A 22721-nucleotide genomic window follows, 5' to 3' on the forward strand; every position below is an offset into this window, starting at 1 on the left:
ACCTAAACAAGGAGTTAAAAATTATACAACTATATAATTCCAATAGCTAAAGGAAGCTTGAACAGAAAATAACAGAACTCGAATTAGGAACTTTAAATTTCCTCATCATCTGCAGCTTAACAGGAAGTTTAGCAGAACAACATAAGTTTAGCAAGTGAAGTTAAGATTCCTAAACACCAAAAATCAGTCATGCCATCCTGACTATAATATCACTGTAAAGTCGCGAACCACAAACAAGACACTATCTAATACTAACATCAGACTGCAAACTGACTATACAATAAAAACAGTAAAACTATTTGTTCTAACCATTAAAGAGTACTACATCTACATCCATTATTTGAAAGTGCCCATAATATGAGACCCAAATAAAATCACTTGACTTTTACTGACTATCAGTCGAGGCTCTTGGTAGCTTGATTTTTACTGAACAAGCAGTCGAGGCTCTTGGTAGCTTCTCATAATATGTCCTTGCGTCCTGTGTAATTGAACTAGAACTAGTCCAAATTGGCGTCCAAAGTGCAACCACCAACTCCTCTAACACTAATGAGCTTCTCATAAAATACTTGATGAATTCCAGTTCCCATTCTAAATGCGCGTATTCCGGCCTTTATTACAAGCTTTTTGAAATGAGACACCAAACAAGCTGGTACTGTTTGAGTTCTTCTCCAAGCCTGACATTCCCTGAAAATATATGAGAGATGAAGTCAGACACTTAGCAACAATTATATGAGTAATAATATGCAGTTGTAAATCAGAAGAGCCTCTGTAAATACAATAATTATATATAGTGCTAGTCACTTTTGAGAGTCTGTAATAAAAAAATCCAACTTCACACTTACTAGCGTCAAGGTAAGTTTTTCTAAGAAAGGCGCACAATTTAGTAGCTCCATCACCAATTTATTCCAATCCTGAAGGCCAAAACAACCAAGCTTCAAGCGTTTCAGATTTCGAAAGACTGGCAACTTACTCTTGAGTTCAGAAGCATCTACAAGATTCAAACCCTAGACCAAAGCACAAATCAGTTAGGCAATACTATACGAAGTAACAAAATAGTATATTTGAAGCCTAGTCAGAACTCATAATAAGGATGAAAGGGATAAAAGGACGCACATATACAATGGAACCATTTACAGACAAACGCTGAACATTAGACGTCGAACAGACAAGGTCCAGCACAATTTCATCACCATCATACACTTCAATGTCCGCTTCAACTAGAGCATTCAGACGTGCTATAGAGTAGCTCCTTGGATATGTGTCAGTATAATCTAGATACTCCAAGTTAGAAACATTAAACTCAACCTTACTCCTTCTGCCTCCAATGGTATAAACATTAAACTAAGGCGTTGAAGGGATGGACAGCTCGAAACTAGCCTAGTCACAGAGTCATTATCCGGGAAGCAGCAGATTAAAGTGAGATTAAACTCTTTCAGGTTTGGCAAACACACAGACAAAGGCACGTCGAGATGAAGATTGACATTAAGCTTCAACAACTCCAGTGTCCCACAACCAAATATTGTTGATTAAGGGAAAAGTTAACCAGGCATTCAAACGCATAGGTTCCATATCAGGGCAACAACCTTGATTGCATTTTGTATACGCTAAGTTGATCTCACAGTGACCCCCAAAGTCTAAAAGAGGTTATATTGCGAGATTGAGATCTTTTCAATACGTTATCAACATACATCTCAAAAACATGGGAATAATCAATCATATGTGGACTTTTCATATAGGCAAGTCATCGAATTCGAGGCGTGATAACCAGGTGTAAGTCCTCTTCCATCGCTTCGACAAAGCACTAGTAGCCACAGCCTCTTTCGTAGGAAGGAATGAAAGAATGTGTTGTAATATATTATCGGGTAAATTGCTAATCCTTGAATTTCATGGGAATCGTCATAATCACAAATTTCCAAGAAACCTAGATTGAAATTATCAATAAGAATAAGGAATCATAATCATATAATCGGGTTAATTGAGATTAAAGTGTCTGTTTTTCGATTTAATTAACCAAAATTCACTACCCACAAAAGCAACATTCAAATCAATTGCACTACAAATGTAAAATCTGTCTTAAGATGAATCAAGAATCCTCAAGAACACACTCAAATTGAATATGTAAGAATGAAAAATTGAAAATCATGGACAATTACGATTGAAATATGTACTCTCAAAATCACATTCTACAGGACAAGACTAAATTAACTAAAACAGCATAAATATCGAAACAAAATCAAACGCAAGAACATCAAAATATTAAGAAATACAATAAGTACAATTACAATTTCTGCTTTTTCGATTCAATTAACCAAAATTCACGATAAAGCAAATATTCTCAAGAACTCACTCATTCATGAAGAAGAAATTAAATTGAAATCATTTATAATTACAATTGAAATATGTACTCAAAATCACATTCTTCATTCAGGACAAGACAAAATTAATTAAAAATGGAATGAATATAGAAACAAAATCAAACGCAAGAACATCAAAATAATAAGAAATACAATTAGTACAATAAAAGAATATTATAATAAGGTTTTGAGGTCAATCAAACAAGAATTATTCGATTCAGAAAACTAAGACTAAACCCTAGAAATTGACGTACCTAATTGAAATTGTGAATTGTGAGCTTCCTTTTTTTCTGAGTTTTAAAAATGGAGGGAAGAAGAATAGAAGATTAGAAATGATTTAAGAACAAGTACAAGTAGTAAATAGTGTTACGGATTATAATAAATCCGGGCATGAGGTGGGGTGGCACGAAAATGATTCGATATGGCACAATCCTAACACGAACCCAACACATTCACGATGGCCAGTAAAATTGGGGGTTATGAAATTGGAAAAATTCACAACAATAATCCTAACTATGACCCCTCTTCCCATATTAATCCCAACTATAATTTATTCAAGTATAATCCAAATTTTAGCAAGTATCTTCTCAAAATGATCTGATTACTGGTTGAAACCTCCTGAGCAGGTTATCATGCTACGTGGCAGGTCATGATTAGTGCTTATTATTTATTTTTTAATTCATTGCTTCTCTGAGTTCTCTCTCATCTTCACCAGCCAACCATGCGCCCTCTTCTCGCCATCAATAATTTCAAACCATTACAGCACCACCATGGTTAATTCCCACCATCACCTCCTTTAGTCCTTTCCAACTTTGTCCAGGCTCTTAGCCTACTTTTCATCATAACAATAACACATTCCCAATAATTTTCAAGTTTTCTTCAGAGTACTTTTCATATATTTTTGCAATTTCGGTTTTTTATTTTCCGCTTTAGGGGTTCTTTTAATTCATTTACCCATTTAATTTCACAATTATTCTATTTAATTCCTTTATTTAATTTTGGATCAAATAAAATATATAAGCCATACAGTATGAGTGAGAATGTGATTGTTGTAAAAGAGTCCAATTAGTCGGAAATAGGGTGGGAATTTTGCAGAAGTTTGTGGAAGAAGTGCATGCCGGTGGTCAACGTTGCTTCAGTATTTTTGATGACTTGATATGCTCTTGAGAAATTAAAGTTGAAATGTTGAAATTACAATAGACATGGTGGATATGGTGATTTTGCTTGGTTGGGTACGTAGGGCTATTTTAGAGGGGTGATGGTGGGAAAGGTTATTAAACTTGTTATTGGTGGCTAGTAGGAATTAGGCAGAAAGTGAGAACGGAAAAAAAAAAAAAAAAAAAAAAAAAAACCAACTCAAAATAGAAATGTATCTAGCTTAACAAGTTGCAGGTCACCTGGATCAATTTGGGAAGATACATCATATAGTTTGTATTATACTAGAATAATACATAGTTGGGATTAATTTGGGAAGAGTGGCCATAGTTGGGATTATTGTTGTGAATTTTTCCTATGAAATTTGTATGGAGATCATTTTTAAAATTTTGGATTAACACTGTACTTGTATGACGTATTGACTTATACGGAGTACGGCTTTTTTTTCCATGTAAACTTACATAAATTTCTATATTGATCATATTAAATTATTAGCCGCTCTATTCATTTCTATTAGAGCATATGCATGCTAAATCACGGAATGCTAAATCCCTTAATTAGAAACATCAATACATACCTAAATCCATGATTTTAAACTTTCAAGCAATGTTTTCTTTACACAAAAGTTCGTTATCCTTAGCTTTCCTATGATTTCCATCTCCAAGGGAATCAATATTCTTCTCTAAAAGTTGATAAGGTGCTACTCTTTTCTCTTGCATGCAACTTTTCTTTTCAAAAAGTTCCCCATTTTCAATTATTTTCTCCTCAATTAGTAATTCTTTATCTTTTAAGGGCCCTTCCATTTGGTAAATTACTTCCTCTTGTAGTTGTCTATTTTGAAGGCCCTCTAAGAAACATTCAAGATTATTGTTGGAAGAACCCCCTTCCATAATTGCTTCTAGGGCCAACTCCATCCACTTCTTTGTGTTTCTCCTTATCTCTTGTCCAATCTCTTCATCTCCCATTACGGTCTCCACACACCGTTTGACCTCTTCTCGGTCCACAATAGTACCCTCTCCGTTATTCTTTTTAGCTCTTATTCCAACTCGCCATACCTCCTCCACCAACTTTGCATTGGTAGGTTGATCCGATATCTGTGGGACCCCCACCATTGGCACTCCCGTGACTAAACCTTCTAATATCGAGTTCCATCCACAGTGTGTCACAAAACACCCTATTGTAGGGTGGCTTAGTACTTCCACTTGGGAGCACCAAGGCACAATCAACCCTTTTTCATTCGGGTTACCACCAAACGGCCCAAGCCCGTTTTTAACTAGATCATCTATAACAACCTCATCTTCATCCCCCACAATCTTATTATGGGTCATGGGCCTAACTACCCACAAGTAGGGCCGGCCCGTTAATTCAAGCCCATGCAATATTTCCTCAAATTGCTTCCTTTTCATAACGGCCATGCTCCCAAATGACACGTATATAACCGACTTCTCTACTTTGTTGTCCAACCAAGTTAAGTACTCCCTAGACCTCTCAAACAAATCACAGCCGTACGATGTATCGGACGGATCAATCATATCCGAAAAGGCAGAAGGAATCAACGGTCCGATGGTGATCATCTTTACACGATGATCACGATCATGATCAACGGCATTGATTAACACGGATTCTTCAAGTGCATCGAATGAGTTAATGAGGACCGTTGGATTGGGATCTTTTTCAAGGGCTCTGATGTGATCCTCAATAGTTGGGGCAGCAAAATAGTGTGGACTTGAGGGCAGAAGAAAACTAGGAAGATCAGTACTTTCAAACAGTGGCAAACCCGGTAATTCTATGGAAATTTGAGGGCTTTTATTATCATTTCTGTTATTACCGTTAAAGTAGCGGTTATAAATAGCAAAGGTGGTTGCTGATTGGATGAACAACAAAGCCGAGGGCACGTGAAGCTCACGCGCCACGTCAGCAGCCCAAGGGAGCATTAAGGAATAGATCAAAAGGTCGATCGGACGGCCTTGATCAGAGAGGGTGATGATGAGATCATGCAGGGAGGTGGTTACCACGCGCTTGGCTGTTTCGGCCACGGTCTTCGGGTGATCCGATGGCTTAACGCCATCATCAAACCCCGTTGAGAAAGTGGCAAAGGATAGACGGTCAAGGTTTGATCCCGTGGAGGAGAGGTTGATACGATCACGGGCATTGGCGGTGGTGGCGAAGGTGACGTGTAAGGAGGGGGAGGCGCGTGTGAGACACTTGGCAAGTTGGAGAGTGGGGTTTAAGTGGCCTTGTGCCGAGGCAACAATGAGAAGGAGGTGATGGTGTTTTTGGTTGCTCATAATAGTAAGTGTAAGAGTTTTTATGAGAGAAATTGTTTTGGATGAGAAGTGAAGTGAATGGTTGTATGTGTATCATAAGATATTTAAGTTGTGGCTTAAATGTGTATTAGTGGTGCATTATTGTGTTTTTATGTCTCAAAATCATGGTTAACACTATTATTAACATGATATTTATAATAGTGTATAGTGTATTAGTGTTACACGTACTATTACACTACAAACTTAAAAGTATGGATGATAATTTGATGTGATATTTGTAGCTTTGCAAGATTTTTCTTATTAGTGTATGCACATTCGTCTTCAAATAATAGTCTTATTTCACCTTAATAATTTTGTCCCTTAATAAATGTTCAATTTCACATTTAGATTTTTTTAAAAAAAATTTATTCACAATTAATCAATTGAATTCTACTATATTTTTTCCTTCACTTTTAAATCAACCAAATCTACAAATTTTATTGTTTTGCAAAGTATTTTGTTCACTATAAATCAACAAAAACTCATCATCTTATTATTTAAATTACTCCACGTTATAAAAACTTGTACAAAAGATGAATATGAATCTTAAATTTGTGGACGAAGGGAGCAATTAAAATTGTATAACTTACTCCGATCTATTACTTTCCATATAGAATATACGAAGTATCAACTAGAGGAGAATATTAACTACAGTCAACGCTTTTGATCATTGAAATTTTCTTATTTACTAGGAATTATATATTAAAAAGAAAAATTCAAAACTTAATGCTTTGTGACAAATTTGGAATTAGATTCAAGATGAAACATTATGGTTGATAGATGAGTACTATATGATGGTGGTGGAATATATAGCTGCCATACGTAGTAATAATATCTTGATTATATTCTATCAAGCTAGAGTCTCAATAAATAAATTTCCTATCTTTAAAAATTTATCGTGGAAGAATATTTGATAATGATACAAAATATATAAGTCATACATATAATACATTAGATTTGAAAAATACAAAAACTATTATTAATTAGAGTAAAAAAATCGACTAACATCATGTTCGGACACAACACAAATCTATGACATCAATTTTTATCCCGAATAATGTTGGATAAATTTGTACCTATACTGAAAACGTTAAATCTTTTAAAGCGAGTTTAAAATCTACTAACTCACTAGCAAAAAAAAAGTACTCCATGTTTACAAAGAGTATGGAATCAGAATTTGTGGAATAATGATTATTTTCCACCAAGTTTATATAAAAAAATATTTTCTTAAATCTAGTACTGAGCATTTTGCTAAATAAAGAATCATGCTTAAAAGCAATCCTTCTATTAATTCCTTAAAATTAATAAATTAGTGATACTTTATTTTCAAGTTTTCTGCTAGACAAAGCTAAATGGAACTATATCCTGTACCATAATTGGTAAAGAAAAATAACTTAAATTAGTACAATTCTTAATTATTCGTATAGTAATCATAGGGTTCATGTGATTAAGTACAGATTAATGTAACTAATGACAGTCTTTTCATAATCTTTGGCCCAACTTTAGTAAGAAAGCACCATGTTTTGCTCGTAAAAGAGACATCTTTTATTGGATATGGATTTATATTTAATTATTAAAATATCAAATATATCATGCATGTTAAGCTTTTACACCAATTGTTTTATTGTTATTTCAACAGGTAAAGTGACAAACCTGTGAATCATATCCAATTAAAAGTGACTAAAGCTTAGCCTTTCTCCATATCTAAATCTGTGCAATATTTGACTTTTTACACCATTTCTTTTACTCGGTGTAAAAACTTTTATAAAGTGATTAGAAGGCAAACAAACTAATTTATCAAAATAATTTTTATGGAAATTAAAAAGGGTAAAACTCTCTCTGTCTCTCTCAAAAAAAAAAAAAAAAGGAAGGAAGGGTAAAGTATTGTGTATTACACTGATCATCGCCATTTAAATATTTAATTTCATAATAATTACAATAAATTAACTTTTGTTTAAATAATAATTTTGACTGGTTTAAAAAAAAAAAAAAATTAAAAAAATGATTTTGACTATATTGTTATTTTCCTATGTTTTGACTCTTAAGGTAACATAATAAGATAATGAAACTACAACACATCAAATGGCATGACATCTTTAATGCTAGAACGGACATTACTGCAAGCACCTTAGAGTGGGCAATAACAGAGCTAGTAAAAAAATCCCCAGTCGATAGTCAAAGCTCAAAATGAAATTAAGAAGACTCTTGGAGAATATTTTCCAAGCATTCAAGAACCTAATGTAGGGAATTTTTTTAACTCAGTTGAATGAGTCTACTATATTAATCAACATGAATAATTTAAGGAATTGATGCATGATTGCCAACATATTTCAAAATCTATTAAATTACTTGTGTTTTGTAACAATATACTAATCATATACTTCCTTTGTTTCTATTTAGTTGACACGTTTGATTTAGGCACATATATTAAGAAGAGGAGAGAGAGAATGAAAAAACAAATGGGGTAGTTTGTAAATGCAAAGTAAAAAATTTACCCTAAAAGGAAACGTGTCAGCTAAAAAAAATTCCTAAAAAGGAATATGTGTCAACTAAAAAGAAACGGAGATTGTATTATACATGATGCGTGAATCAAGATGATTTTTTTTAAACTATTCACATTTCATCTCTAAAAACAATTATCAACCACCTAACCTCATAATATCCTATTTTCATGATTTTATTATTTTGTTTATTATTATTTGTATTTGATCAATCGTATACGGTGATTATTTGTTTCCCAAATCTAACAAGGAACCTTTTTTGTAGTTTCATCAACTTCACGTTGTTACGAATCTAATTAAACCCTACTTAATACTTTGTGGCAGTTCCATTGACTTCAGTTCTCGCAAGACCCTCAACGATATATTCTTAGTATATGAGTTTTCACCCCAAACATTACTTTGCTGCTATACAACTATGTGACATTGTCTCGTTGAAAAAAAATGTTTTGACTTCTGAGTTTTGATTCATTTGATTTTTTTTAATTCCTATTTAATTAGACAAAAATTAACTAAAGATTTGAAGGAAATAATTTCAAAACCAAATGTACTTAATGTGTTTAACAATAATATTCCATATCAATTTTGTCAGATGTTCCAATTTGAGTACATCAGTAGTATACTAATTATCATTGTATTACTGTTTAAGAAACGTTAAATTTCACAACACAATAATATTTTAATTCAAGGTTTGTTTCATGAAACGTTATTTAATTTAGTTTAGGTTAAAGTTATTTTAGTTTTGTAATAAAACTAATTATGTCGCCGTAATATTAGTACGTATTATTTCGGGTGGTTTGCAGTTCTTGGAGATCCTTTGTGGCAGTCTCTAACATTGTAACTGCTACATCTATTACATCAACAAAACTGGTGTCAAAAAAAAGTGGTGGGAGGTTGAGGTTTGAAGCAACAGACTATATATTTGCAGTTTGATTCATCTTAAAGACCCTCAAAGTGGATTGGATTGGATGATTTTCTTGAGGTTGGATAAGAGAGGTGTGTATTCTACCGGGAAAATCCTTGGAGACAAACAATGCAAGATTGATGAGATTGCATTTCATAATGGGTATTTCTATGCTTTTAAGTTAAATACATGCAGGATTGGAGTCATTGATCTTGATCTAGCTTCTGTACAAGTGAAATATATGCCGGCCCTGATGGTCTGCTGCAAGCACCTTATAGTCCTTATACTATGTATTTGGTGCCTTCAAATGGTTATTTTGTCCTTGTGGTTGAAACTAGAGCTGTCAATTCGGGTAAACAGGTCGGGTAAGAGTGGGTTGGGTCAACTCGGGTCGGGTCAATTCGAATATTCCATAACCTATACGGGTCGGGTTTGGGTTGGGTCATGCTTGAATCGGGTCACGTCGGGTCATACCTCTTATCGGGTTTGGGTCGGGTTTAGGTCGAGTTAATAACAAGTCGGGTTACATTCGGGTCGGGTGAACAATAGGATGGATTTAATTCGGGCTTTCACAGGTTAAAACGGGTTAGGGTAATTCTCGAGTTCGAGTCGGGTTTGGTTCAAGTCAATAATTTGCGGGTGAGAATTAGGTCGGGTCATTCTCAGGTTTGAGTCAGGTCCGGTTCAAGTCAATAATTTGCGGATTATAATCAGATCAGGTCGGGTCATTTTCAAGTCAGGTCATTCTCGGGTACAAGTTGGGTTCGGTCCAAGTCAATAATTTGCGGGTTATAATCAGGTTGGGTCATTTTCAAGTCGGGTCATTCTCAGATTCAAGTCGGGTTATGTTCAAGTCAACAATTTGCAGGTTACAATCATGTCGGGTCATTTCCAAGTCAGGTCATATTCGAGTTCCACCCACGCTTTTGAGAAATTTTGGAGGTTTCGGGGCCCGGTACCTAAAAAGTCTTGAAATTTTAGGGGATACATCTCGAGGTCATATAATGATGTTTGGAACCATATATGATCATTATTTGTTGTCATAAATATTCGTGGTAGGCTTGAGCTAATGAAACTGCGGTGCAAGTTGTAAACCAGTAAATTGGTCGCTTAAAGGCAAATTGGATGGTTCCACCCACCCAATTGGACTCCCGAAGGGTATTAGGTATCATGGTAAACATTTCGGCAATTATTATTTCCGGGGGAAAAAAGTTCTAAAAATTCCAATATTAAAGGCTAATATCCACGCTTTTTGAGAAATTTTGTAGGTTTCGGGGCCCGGTATCGAAAAGCTTTGAGATTCTAAGGAATAAATCTCAGGGTCACATAATGTCGTTTGGAACCATATTTGATCACTATTTGTTGTCATAAATGTTCGTGGTAGGTTTGAGTTAATGAAATCGGTGCAAGTTTAAATCGGTAAATTGGCCGTTTATAGGAAAATTGGTTGGTTCCACCCACCCAATTGGACTCCCGGGTTGTATTAGGGACCATGGTAAACATTTCGGCAATTTTTATTTCTGGGCGAAATTTTTTTAAAAAATTCCAAAATTGAAGGCTATTATTATCCACGTTTTTTGAGAAATTTTGGAGGTTTCAAGGTCTAGTGTCGAAAAGTCTTGAAATTTTAGGGAATACATTTCGGGGTCATATAATGTCGTTTGGAACCATATATGATCATTATTCGTTGTCATAAATGTACATGGTAGGCTTGAGTTGATGAAATCGGTGCAAGTTGTAAACCGGTTAATCGGTTGTTTAAAAGCAAACTGGATGGTTCCACCCAGCCAGATGTACTCCCGAAGGATATTAGGGACCATTATAAACATTTACGACAATTTTATTTCCTGGCGAATAAAAGTCCAAAAATTCCAAAATTGAAATTTTATTTTCTTTTGTTGGCCTGGACCGACTTGGTCTCCCTAGAAAAAATGCTCTAATCAACAATAATAAGGTGGTCTAAATTGCATTTAAGCTCATTTGAAATCGGGTCGGGAACAATTTGGGTTGAATTTAGGTCGGGTCAATAACAAGTCATGTTGATTTCAAGTCGGTTTAGTAACAAATCGGGTTGAATTTTTGGGTCGATTTAGTAATAGGTCTGGTAAAATTCGGGTCGGGTCAATAACAAGTCGGGTTGAATTTGGGTCACTTTAATAACAAGTCGAGTTGATTTCGGGTCGGGTTTGTAACAGGTTGGGCTAAATTCGGGTTGCGTTAGGAACGGGTCGGGTTGAATTCAGGTCAGGCTAGTAACAAGTCGGGTTAAATTTGGGTTTTGACGGGATAAAATGGGTTTGGGTCAATTTCGGTTCAAGTCGGGTTCTGTTCAGGTTAATAATTTACGGGTTACATTCGGGTCGGGTCATCTCCAGGTCAGTTAATGTTCGGGTTCGGGTCTCACATACTCGGGTCAACTCGGGTCTAAGGTTGGTTTCATGTCGGGTCAGGTCGGGTTTGGGTCACCATTTTTTCGGGTTCAGATTGGTCGGTTAATAATCGGGTTTGAGTCTGTATTTCGGGTTGGGTCAACTTTTGACAGCTCTAGTTGAAACAGCCACCACAATGGTCCATTCTGCCAATAGGACTTTAATATTTTTTGTGCTCAAAGAACAGTGGGAAAGGGTGGAGTCTTTAGGGGATTCAATCTTCTTCATAGGGAGTTTTGTCTCCTTTTCTCTAGCATTGGCAGCTAACAAAATTCCATAGAAACCAAACTTCATCTGTTTCATGGGCAACGCTGACGACCATCCAAGAGGACATGGTTTGTATACCCACTATGTGACAGTGAATCATCTTGATGTAAACTATGCCAATTATCCCTTGGTTAAGCTTGTATAAATTAGCAAAATGGCATAAAGGTGTTAGGCATTTTTTGAGTAGGAAGAATCCTAAATACACGGGCCTGTTTTTTCCTCCTCGTTGGGTTATTTGGCATTCCGCTGACACGGGGGCTATTAAGAAACTACACCATCTACGTTACAGGTTCACTGGAGTTCACTCGAGTGATTATCTTATGCCTGTCCTCAATGATTGGTTGCTTTACGTAGTAGATGATAATCAGATTTGTTCATTGGTACTCTTTTGTGTTTATCTTATTTGAGTCATTACATATCTTTAATCCTTTTCAGGAAATACAATCAGGCCAAATTCTAACAACTACTGAAACATAGTAGCATAGTTCAAGTACTTTGTGTGTATACCTAAAGTTTATGTGTGATCTACTACATCGCGACCAATTTGCCAAATTTGTAGTAGGCGTATACAAACATAGCAAACTATCCACTTATCTGCAACTATCAGACTCGAACTGACACACACCCAAGTACCCAACTTTACCTTACGCCAACTCTTCAGCCATCAATTAGGCAAAAAAATCAAAGCCTGCTACATACAGATTTTTCTTGGGAAATTCAACATAAATAGACACAATCATAGGTTATATAAGGCTGCAAACAGGTATATTCAAAGCTTTAGATCAGATTCGGATCATGTCAGTCCACTTATGCATTATGAGGTACTGAAACAACATAAATTTATGCATATGTATCTTGGTAAGCAACTGCAGTTCTTCATTCAAAGTTGTTTTTGCATGACAATATTGCATCCTAGGCTCCTAGCTACTCAGATTTCAGAGAGTTTAATGTAGCAATACATAAATAATAATAAATAATAAAAATAAAAATAAAAAATAAAAAAAAAACCAGGGAACCTGAGATTTCCCCAAGGTTATTTTTGGAGTAGCAATGCGACTTACCTTGCCCTCTTTTGAATTACAATGAAAACATCAAATTATCAATCAGCAGTTCATCGAAAATACTCCTACGGAGTATTTTCCTACTTGGATATTTATAAAGATGATCCTAGCCTCCTAGGTAGAACATTGGTGGAAACTTTTATCTTTTCCAGCTACCAAAGTTGAATACTCTGATTAAGTACTAATACAGTGCCAAATATTATTACAATTAAAGAGATGAGCAAACATGTAAATATATAATAAAGCTGTTTGTGTGCGCATGACTAAATTCCCCACAGAGTTGCAGTTTGTATCTTACCATTTGGAAAAAAAAAAACTTTGGCTGCTCTTAGCTATTAAGCCCATGTTGACAACGTTTCGTATTTCCTACAGAAAATTTTCATTTATGCAACAAATGATCACTCAGAAATTTGTTGGCAGTACCTGCCTCATCTCGGACCAGAGAGAACAGAATCGGAAATTTCTGTTATAGGCTCCAAGGTCGGGTTTCCATAGGTAACTGGGCTTGTCAAGGAAAAGTCATCAATGTTTTCGAGAAATACTGAGCCCTCCAGAACTTTTACCGCCGTTGACATAGAAGGCCGCCTTGCTGGTTCAATCTGCAAGCACCAGATTGCAAGTTTTACTGCCATTTCTATGTCTTCAAAGTTTTGATGCATATCTTCAGAGCATTTATCAAGTAGATCAAGTAATTTATTCTCCTCTATCTTCGTTTTAACCTGCATGATTAGAGTGCTTTCTTCAGAGCAATCCAAATTCTTCCTCTCGAAAATTACTTCTAGCACCACAACTCCATAGCTGTAGACATCGACCTTTTCCGTGATCTTTCTGCCTAACCATTCAGGGGCGAGATAACCTCGAGTTCCCCTCATTTGAGTCAGAACATAACTTTGGTCCTTATCCATTAGTTTTGCTAGGCCAAAATCAGATAGTTTAGCATTAAATTCCTGATCGAGAAGCACATTTTGGGGCTTTACATCTAGATGTGCTATACGCTTTTGACAGTCCTCATGCAGATAAGCAAGTCCCTTGGCAATATGCAGGATGATTTTTCTTTTAGTATCCCAAGGAAGGGCATCTCTTGAATTGGTCTTGAAAATCCATTTGTCTAGTGAACCATTGCTCATGTGCTCATAGACTAGTAAATTATGTACTTTTTCGGCACAGAATCCAACCAATTTCACCAAGTTGACATGGTGTATGCTTCCTATAGTCTGTACCTCCGCCAGAAACTCCTTCCTTCCCTGTCCAAGACGATCCAACCTCTTAACAGCAATTTTGGTCGTGTTATTCAAGTTTCCTTCAAAAACAGTCCCAAAGCCACCTCCCCCAAGCTTTCGGAGCACATTGAAGTTATCAGTTGCTGTCTTCAAAGCGTGATAAGAGAACCTTAGTGGAGAGTCAGGTGCTAGATGCAAGAAACCCTCCCATTGCTCTGCATCTTCTTTCTGTTTTGCATTATGCCTTCTTTTTTTTAATACATACAGCATAACCCAGAATGAAACAATTGAAAATGTCAAAGCTAATGCTGCTAGTAGTATCTTAGAAGTCTTCTTAGGAGTTTTTTTACTCGCACTAACAGTGCTATTGTTTGTGTTGTTTCCAATATTCTTATTGCCATAAGTGAGGGCAATCACCGTGGACTTAAAATTCGGGATTTCTCCTCTAAGATCATTGTTTGAGAGGTTTATTTCTTTGAGACTGTGCAAGGTTGTTAAACTTGCTGGTATGGTACCAGTCAAGTTGTTATTGTCGAAGTATAACTCACTTAGAGATGTCAAGTTTGCAAGAGCAGGAGATATGGTACCGCTGAATCCCTGCTTGGATAGGTTTACTCTAATGATGTTTCCAGAGGCATCACAGGTTACATATGGCCATTTATTGCATGCATCATTACCCTGCCAAGCCTCAGCCAGCTTCAGAGGATAGCCCAGAGCTCCGGCAACCTCTAGCAATGTTGTCACTTGAGGATCACAATCTCCTTGAACATCTTTACAGAATAGGTTTGTTGTCCCAAGAGTCACATCAACACTTTCAGGGAAAGCTGGAAATGGGCCTTGGAGTTTGTTGTTCTGCAATGAGATGTTGACTAATCCGGACAACGACATCAAGGAATTTGGGACAACACCAGTTAATAAATTATTTTGCAGTTGTAGATCGAAAATACCAGTGCTGTTTGAAAGGTTAGGAATTGGGCCAGTAAATTTATTTCCTTGAAGCCAGACCTGCTTCAATAAGCTCATTTCTGCAAGAACATCAAGGGAGCCAGATAGACCCCTACGCTGATTTTCAAGCCACAAGTTCTGCATCTGGGTCTTATAAAGAGAACCTGGCAATGACCCTGTCAAATTGTTATATGATAGCCTCAGATTCTGGAAACTGGTGAGGGAGCCAAAAATATCTGGTATAGGTCCCATAAGATTGGCATTGCTAGCTTGGAAGGATACCAAAATTGTAGACTCAGTCAATTCAGCTGGGAAGGACCAAGGATTGAGATGTGGATTATTATCTAACGACAGGGTTTTAAGCTGTTTAAGACCTGAAAAAATGCCATTAGGGACAGAAGTGAAGTTGTTGGAGTCAAGGTGTATCTCTCGGAGTAATTTGAGGTTGGAAAAGGATGGGAGAGGACCGGAGAGTTGGTTGTTTTGGAGATAGATTGTGGTGAGCTGAGAGAGGGAGTTGAGATCAGGGGAAAGACTACCAGATATATTACGGGAGGGTAAGCTAATGGATTTGACAAAGCCATTGCTGGTACAAATAATCCCAGACCAGATGCAGAAGTTGGAGCCATACCAACCTGATACAGGACTGAGTGTAGAAGTCAATTTCTTCAGAATTGCTCCATCGGCTTTAGATGAGAAATTAAGAAAGGAAACAGAGAATTAATTAGAACTGGTAAGAAAAAGTACTTTAAATGGGCAAGCTGTGATTTGTTACATTTAAATGTAAACCACTCAAATAATTATGATTAGGAAACCAAGAAGAATGCATCAATTTTGTCACACACACAGTCTTATTCTTGCTAAAACTGCCAAAATTACACTGATGACCTTTGTTTTATGATTCTTGATCAAGAACAATTTTTTATGCTTTGTGAAGAGATGGTCCTAGGAGGCCAATTTGTCCTCTAAATATGCTGAGAACTGATGATGAACAACCCAGTATTAGACATCGATACATTTCTTTAAATAATCATAATTGATACAAAGAAACTTGGTCTTACGGTAAAGTGTCTCCTTAATATCTTGGAAGAACACTTCAAGAGCTAGGATCTAACTGTTTATTGGGAAAAACATTGACTAAACTTGTATTGTAAATACTTTCCCCAAAGAAGAAAAATATGACTGGAAACTAATTTTCCTTCATAAAGTTTGTTTGAGATGATTAATTGTCAAACACTACCTACTTTTCCTTTGCTAATGAAATGCTAAAATAAAGCCAAGCTACTGTGCAGTGATGTTTAAGTAATTCATTAGCAATATCATGAAAATGCTATATTGATCTTTCTGAAATTTCATAATTATTCTTTAATATTCTTATACCATATCAAGTTGTTAGGCTTGATTTCTTGAGGTGCTAGCTTTGTTGAACAAGTAGTAATAAAAATTAGATCATTATCTTCTTTATTAACAAAGATAGGAAACTGAAAGAATCACCTGTAGAAGGGGTAGCAAGGTTCTGGAGAACTTGACCTTTAAGAGGGACATCAATGACCTGACCAGCTTGGAGCTTGGAGCTTGGAAGGCTCAGTTATGTTGTTTACACTAGCTAAAGTTTCTGATGTGATCCCAAACTCCGCAGCAACCTGATCCAGAGTGCTCTCGGGTGGCATCACATGTGCATAGTGCACCACCTTCTGCCCCTCCACAATATCACAACTGCAGGGAAGTGGGATCCACAGCTTCGTCCCAATCGTTATATTATAGGGATCCATTGGATTGACAGCATTAATCTGCTGGTAGGTCACCAATCCTAGAAGTTCAGGATTTGACACATTTGCTGCCACCAATCCTGAGTAAACTTGCGTTGCTAAGTAGTAAAAAGTATCACCACGAACAACAGTGTGGATGGGGATCCTGTCTGAAAGACCAGTACCGTTGATGCATCTGCATGGGAAAGGAACCTTGACCGTCTGATTAGCCACTATGCTGTAGTCTTTAGGAGTGGAAGGAGGGAGAAGATTGACCCCTAGTAGGGAGGTCAGATCCTTAACCTGAAACAAGGATTGGATGTGGGCAAGTGTAGTGGTGTTTTGGGAGACGTAACCTACCAGGGCTTCACATGTAGCATTGTTGGTCATGCACTTGAAAGATGGCAATGAGTCTGTATCATTTAAGTGTTGAGCGGCGAAGGATACAGAAGCAAAGAGTAGGATCAGAGAGATTGATATGTAGCACTCAGGAACATCCATCTGATTCATTTTTGCAATATTCATTTTTGAGTTTAGCAATATCTTAGGGACTTAAGAATAGAAAATTCTACCTACATTTTTTTTTCTTTCTTTTACGTTCAGCTGACAACTTTGAAACGTATATTAATTGGACTAATACTTGGTGTATTGTGCAGTATATTGACTCAAATTTCCCTTTGAAAAACATTGAGGACTTGACTTTGATAAAGGCGTCGTAATCAGCAAGATGGTGGGGAAACCCATCATAGATTCACAGTCCTTACAATTATCAAGTCGAGTAGTTGAAGACGACATAATCAATTAACAATATATAAGATGAAGCCTATAATAGCAAAGACAAAGAGCACCTATGCTTGAGAAAAGAACGGCAATAAGCAGATAATCAACTAACAAGCACGGGAAAATGCAAGTAGAAAAGAACAGAGCATTTCTAGAAGGAAAAAAACCAAGGACTCAACTGCACACTATCAGCTTACCTGTTCTGACGTTTCAAGTCAATTTGCAACGATAATGGTTTCGACATAACACTAGTTGTCTCCCTTCTGATCTCAACATACTCTCTCTCAGCTCAGCTCACCACAACCTCCCTCAAGAACCATCACAATTCAAAATCTCTGGTCTTTTAGCCCATTCCAACCTCACAAGGCTCACATTACTTGAGTATAACCTCCAACAACTTCATATAATCACCTGTCCAATATGAAGCCTTTTCAGGCCTTAATCGCCTCCAAATTTTCGCCTGATCAGTTTGCGAAACCTAAGACTATTATACAACAAACCAAAATAGACTGAAAGGGAGACATGATACCATAAGCTAGCTCAAGAAGTCTTGAGGCACATTAATCCGCTTATCCGCTACATTGTATTAACAATAAGGATGGATAGCTCTTCCTTGGTTTTCAACACTATATTATTTTCCCTTGTATTTCGTAATGTCATATTACTTTGAATCATTATTAGCTCTCCCCCTCTTTCACCCTCGAAACTTCGAAGCTCGTCACTTTCCCACCTCGATGCAGCCCCTTGGACAGCAAATCATCACTATCACAACAAGCATTACTAATTACAACAACTTTCTTAGCAAAACCCCAATTATGGTTCAAAATTAATCTTAAATAGCTCAACTCCACTCCATTCTCAGAGGCATTTCGTCGAACATGTAAACGGCAAAGCAAAACCCCTAAATCACCTCACTAAAAATAAGAAAATTGGAGAAATTTCATGGAATTCTATATTTATTCATTAATTTTAGTTAGAACTCTGGCAAAAATCCCAGCTATGGTAGCTTTCTCTCCTCATCTTTGCAGTTTCTTCAACTCTCTTTCTCTCTCCTAAAATTGCTGATTTTGAGGATAAAATCTTCATAAAATTGAAATATTGCCATTTTTATGAAGACTGAATTTGTACGATAAATGTAAGATTAGGGATTATTTAATTAGTACTCCGTATGATTCAATCCCCATTGCTGGCGAAAAATGGCGCGAATTTTCATAGTTGGAGAAAATAATTTTGGGTTTTAATTTTGTTTGTGATTTTGGGCCGCAACCAATCAGCCATTACAGTATTGTTGTGGTCTCGTGGGACCTGGATATAGTTAACCTCTATTTTTTTATGGACTAGGGTAGCTTCACGCATTGCGCGCGGAGCAGTTTAATAGAATCTTTATGAAAAATGAGATGGTGTAATTACTTTTGGGGTTAGTGTATGATCATTTGGGGTTAGTATAATCGTGTGTAAATAATTCCAAGTCAGCAAGGTTTACCTCTTCAATCTTTTTAAGACACTTGGGAGTGATTAATTTTAAAAGGGTATAAATTGAGATTCATTAAAAATAATCAAAAGTTAGAATTACTTTGAGTGCATGGAACAGAGTTGAGATTAATGGAACGATTTTTCCTATTCTTAATATTCCACATTTTTTTCATTAAGTTTTGAAGGGAAAAGTATGAAAAGTCAAATGATGATTTACACACATTCATAGTTTTATTTATCCTCTATTATCTCTCCCGTTAAACATAGTAAATCTGAAAATTTTATACATTTTTACACTTTTGTTTACTTTTGCTCATTATGTTATGCTCATTAACATAACATATTATTCTTGAGAAACAACCAAAATCATTGAACTTCTTTGTACTATAAAGCCCTCATACAACCATACTTACATAAAAGTAATCCTTGGTCTTCAAATGTGTTAAACAATGATACCAAAATACTCTAAAATTATATGTCGCACTTTACCAGGATTATGCAACAATGTAAGCCACTATTGCTTCCGGCCTTTACTCTTGGACGGTGCACGAAATTGTCATGAGCTAATGTTTCCTTGTCAAAACCTCTTGCACTCCTTTTTCATGGAAAATTCAATAAAGTTATCCTTCTGTACAGAAGACCTATATGAAGGGATCAAGAACTGGTAGGAGTGATTTCGATTCAAAAAGTTAATAGTAATTTGTAATTGAATTGAAGGGTGTTCTACAAGGGAACTTAGACTCACTGAATCATTTGTTATGAAAAAGTTGTTTGGAAATTGAAGAATCTAGCTCATAGTATTTATGATTAATCGAACTTATCATATTGACCTTCTAATTTATACGCAATACAACATGAAGTGTCTATTCACTTCAACTTAATTTCAGTTTAGTTCAACTCAGCTCCAATCAATTCAGTTCCTAAATTCCTTCTCTCATAAAATATTCATTTAAGCTCTATTCAATTTAGCTCCAATCAATTCAGTTCAGTAAATGTGAACAGACCCGAAGTTAGTTTTAAAATTCCTTTCAATTCGTTTTGAGTTTTTTTTTTTTTTTTTCATTTTGGTTTTGCACAAGGTAAAAAATAGCAATTTTAATTCGACATTAGTGATAAAGTTGATAAATAAGCGACCCGTACAGCATTGTTGTCGCAACATCCATGTAATTGTTGATCGTTGCAGTATGGGACTATGGGCCTTGATGAAAACAGAGAAATCTCTCTGTGACATTATTGTTCTATCAAGACAGAAATAATTATTATAAAAATAGCAGAGAATGATTAAATGAATAATATATTACTATTTACATCAACAGAATTTAGTTTAGTAGATACCACTAGATGTCTATATCTATAATCCAATACAAATCTAAAGTATCAGTAGTATTGTTGTTGCGTGTGGTCTAGAAATCTATCCTTACAACCAAACTTCATTACAAGATGGTTCCCAATAACCATATGTGCAAAAGGAGCCAATATGCAATAAACCCAAGACGGAGCTCGTAGCCGACTCATTAACAATCGACCCTGCATTTAATTGGAAAAGAAGAATTAGTACCAAGGTAGCAAATGAGATATGAGTATGACTACACGATTATAATTACTTAAGATGGGAGGCTTTGGCTACTAATGTTTGTCAAATGAAGCCATAACATTAACTTCCCTAAGCCGGTTCAACCAAGAATGTATCCATCATGGATGAGAAGCATTTATTGTTTCTGGAATGTAATAGACTTTGGAATGCAATCTTATGTTTCACTAAATTGTCTGTACATTCTAACCATGATGTAGATTCAAGATGAGATAAAAGCTTACCATATTCCATCGATCCGATGAGCTAACATCTTTCCTTGTATTGGAAAGACCTGATGTATTAAGAGACTTGAAGACATGACCTGAAAAAAAGAAGTGAAATTTAATCATCCCAAAGTTATTAAAAAAATGTAAGCTAGAAAGTTCTCAACCCATTATTATACAGCTTTATCCTCAACTGGTTCATTATCCAACAATCGACTTGCTTCTGAATTAATATTTACAGCAATATGATCACTTGACCCCTTCTGCAATGTTCTTACATGAGTAAAAGATGGAACATGAGAAATTATAGCTTTTGTCCATAAGGTTAATTACTAAATTATACAGGTTGAATAGCTGGAATGTCCATAAGCATTGATATTTAGATAATAGATAGTCACAAAGCAAACAAAACTTAATAGTAGGGACAGACTTACTTATTGAGGTCCGGAGAGAACAGATGTTGTTATTGGTGACTTTGAATCTGTCCTTTGGTTCTCAATTATTGTTGGGAAAGTATAGCAATAACCACAGATAAGCTCTAAGGTAGTGAATCCTCTAAGATTTTTACCATAGTGACTCGGTAGGCATTCTTATTTCTTGCTGCATCAGTGTGCATGCACCATATTGGTAGCTTCATTAATCAGCTCTATCATCGCTGCATATGTCAAGCAGGTCAGAACTGATGGCATCAGCCTTCTTTATTACCATATTGGTTAGTAGATTCGCATCCTCTTCAGTGGGTGGATAGATTAAGTTTTTCCTCCTGAATATGACTTCCAAATTCCAATACTACGATTCCATAGCTATACAAATCAGCTTTCTCTGTTACCTTCCATCCTAACCATTCAAATGCAAGGTACCCTAGAGTTCCCCTCATTTGGGTCATTACTTAACAGTTGCCATCAAAGTCCAAACCACAGCCACCATGTCCAAGCTACCTTTCCATGTTGAAATAGTCAGTTTCAGTCCTCAAAACTTCATAAGTGATTCTCATAGGGGAGTTGGGTAGTAGAAACAAGGGATCCTCAGATTGCTCTAAATCTACCCTCTAATTGATGCTGCATCTCTCTATACATTCTTATAGATATCCACGATATAAAGATAACATGAACTACAATGATTGATATCAGTAAGAGCAGGGGTACACGGACTTTAGTAGGGGCATGGTGTACGTGGTTTAAGGTAGGAGTGAACGCCCTGCATGTGCAAAACATACGTATAAAATGTGGCCAACTAATAAGTCTTCTTTATTAACAGAGAGAGGTAGAGTGGGAAGACTGGGAACTGAAAGAATTATCAGCAGACAAAGGGACATCAAAGACTAAACTCACTATTATGGTTTCAATAAAACTATTTGCTTACCTACCCAAATCAATTCTAGCTGTCTCCCTTCTGATCTCAATTCCCTCTCCAAGCTCAGCTCATAACCTCCTTAAGAACAATCTCTCTGGTCAGTTACCCCTTTCCAACCTCGCAAGGTTCACATTTCTCCAAGCATAGCCGCCAACAACCTCACGTAATCACGTCTGTCCCATATGGAGCCTTTTCAGGCCTAAAGCCCCCAAATTCTCTCTTGAGAGGACAGTCTGCGTCTCACTCCTTTTTCAGTTGCACCTACTCTGATAAGTGACGAGTTGGCTGATTCTACAATTTTGGACAGTATGACATACATGTGGCACCTTGATAAGTTTGTGAAACCTAAGGCGGTTAGGCAATTATACAACATTTTGACATCACTAACAAGTTCCTACAGATGGAAATTTAATAAACCAATGCATATTGAA

The 22721-nt window shown here is 36.2% G+C and overlaps 1 long non-coding RNA gene and 2 pseudogenes across 1 annotated transcript; all 3 read right to left on the minus strand.

Annotated features, from left to right (window-relative positions):
- Nucleotides 1–48: 48 nt before the first annotated feature.
- On the minus strand, nucleotides 49–2785 carry LOC145631217 (uncharacterized). The gene is made up of 3 exons (XR_014112374.1): nucleotides 2609–2785; nucleotides 843–1004; nucleotides 49–684 (listed from the first exon to the last, which is right to left on the minus strand). It is a non-coding gene; the product is annotated as an uncharacterized LOC145631217 (long non-coding RNA).
- A 1323-nt stretch (nucleotides 2786–4108) lies between these two features.
- Nucleotides 4109–5924, minus strand: LOC145633240 (crocetin glucosyltransferase, chloroplastic pseudogene; annotated as a pseudogene).
- A 7402-nt stretch (nucleotides 5925–13326) lies between these two features.
- Nucleotides 13327–17412, minus strand: LOC145633241 (receptor-like kinase TMK4; annotated as a pseudogene).
- Nucleotides 17413–22721: the final 5309 nt, after the last annotated feature.

The sequence above is a fragment of the Chenopodium album genome, chromosome 5 (assembly GCF_948465745.1).
Source record: "Chenopodium album chromosome 5, dcCheAlbu1.1, whole genome shotgun sequence".
NCBI classification, from domain to species: domain Eukaryota; kingdom Viridiplantae; phylum Streptophyta; class Magnoliopsida; order Caryophyllales; family Amaranthaceae; genus Chenopodium; species Chenopodium album.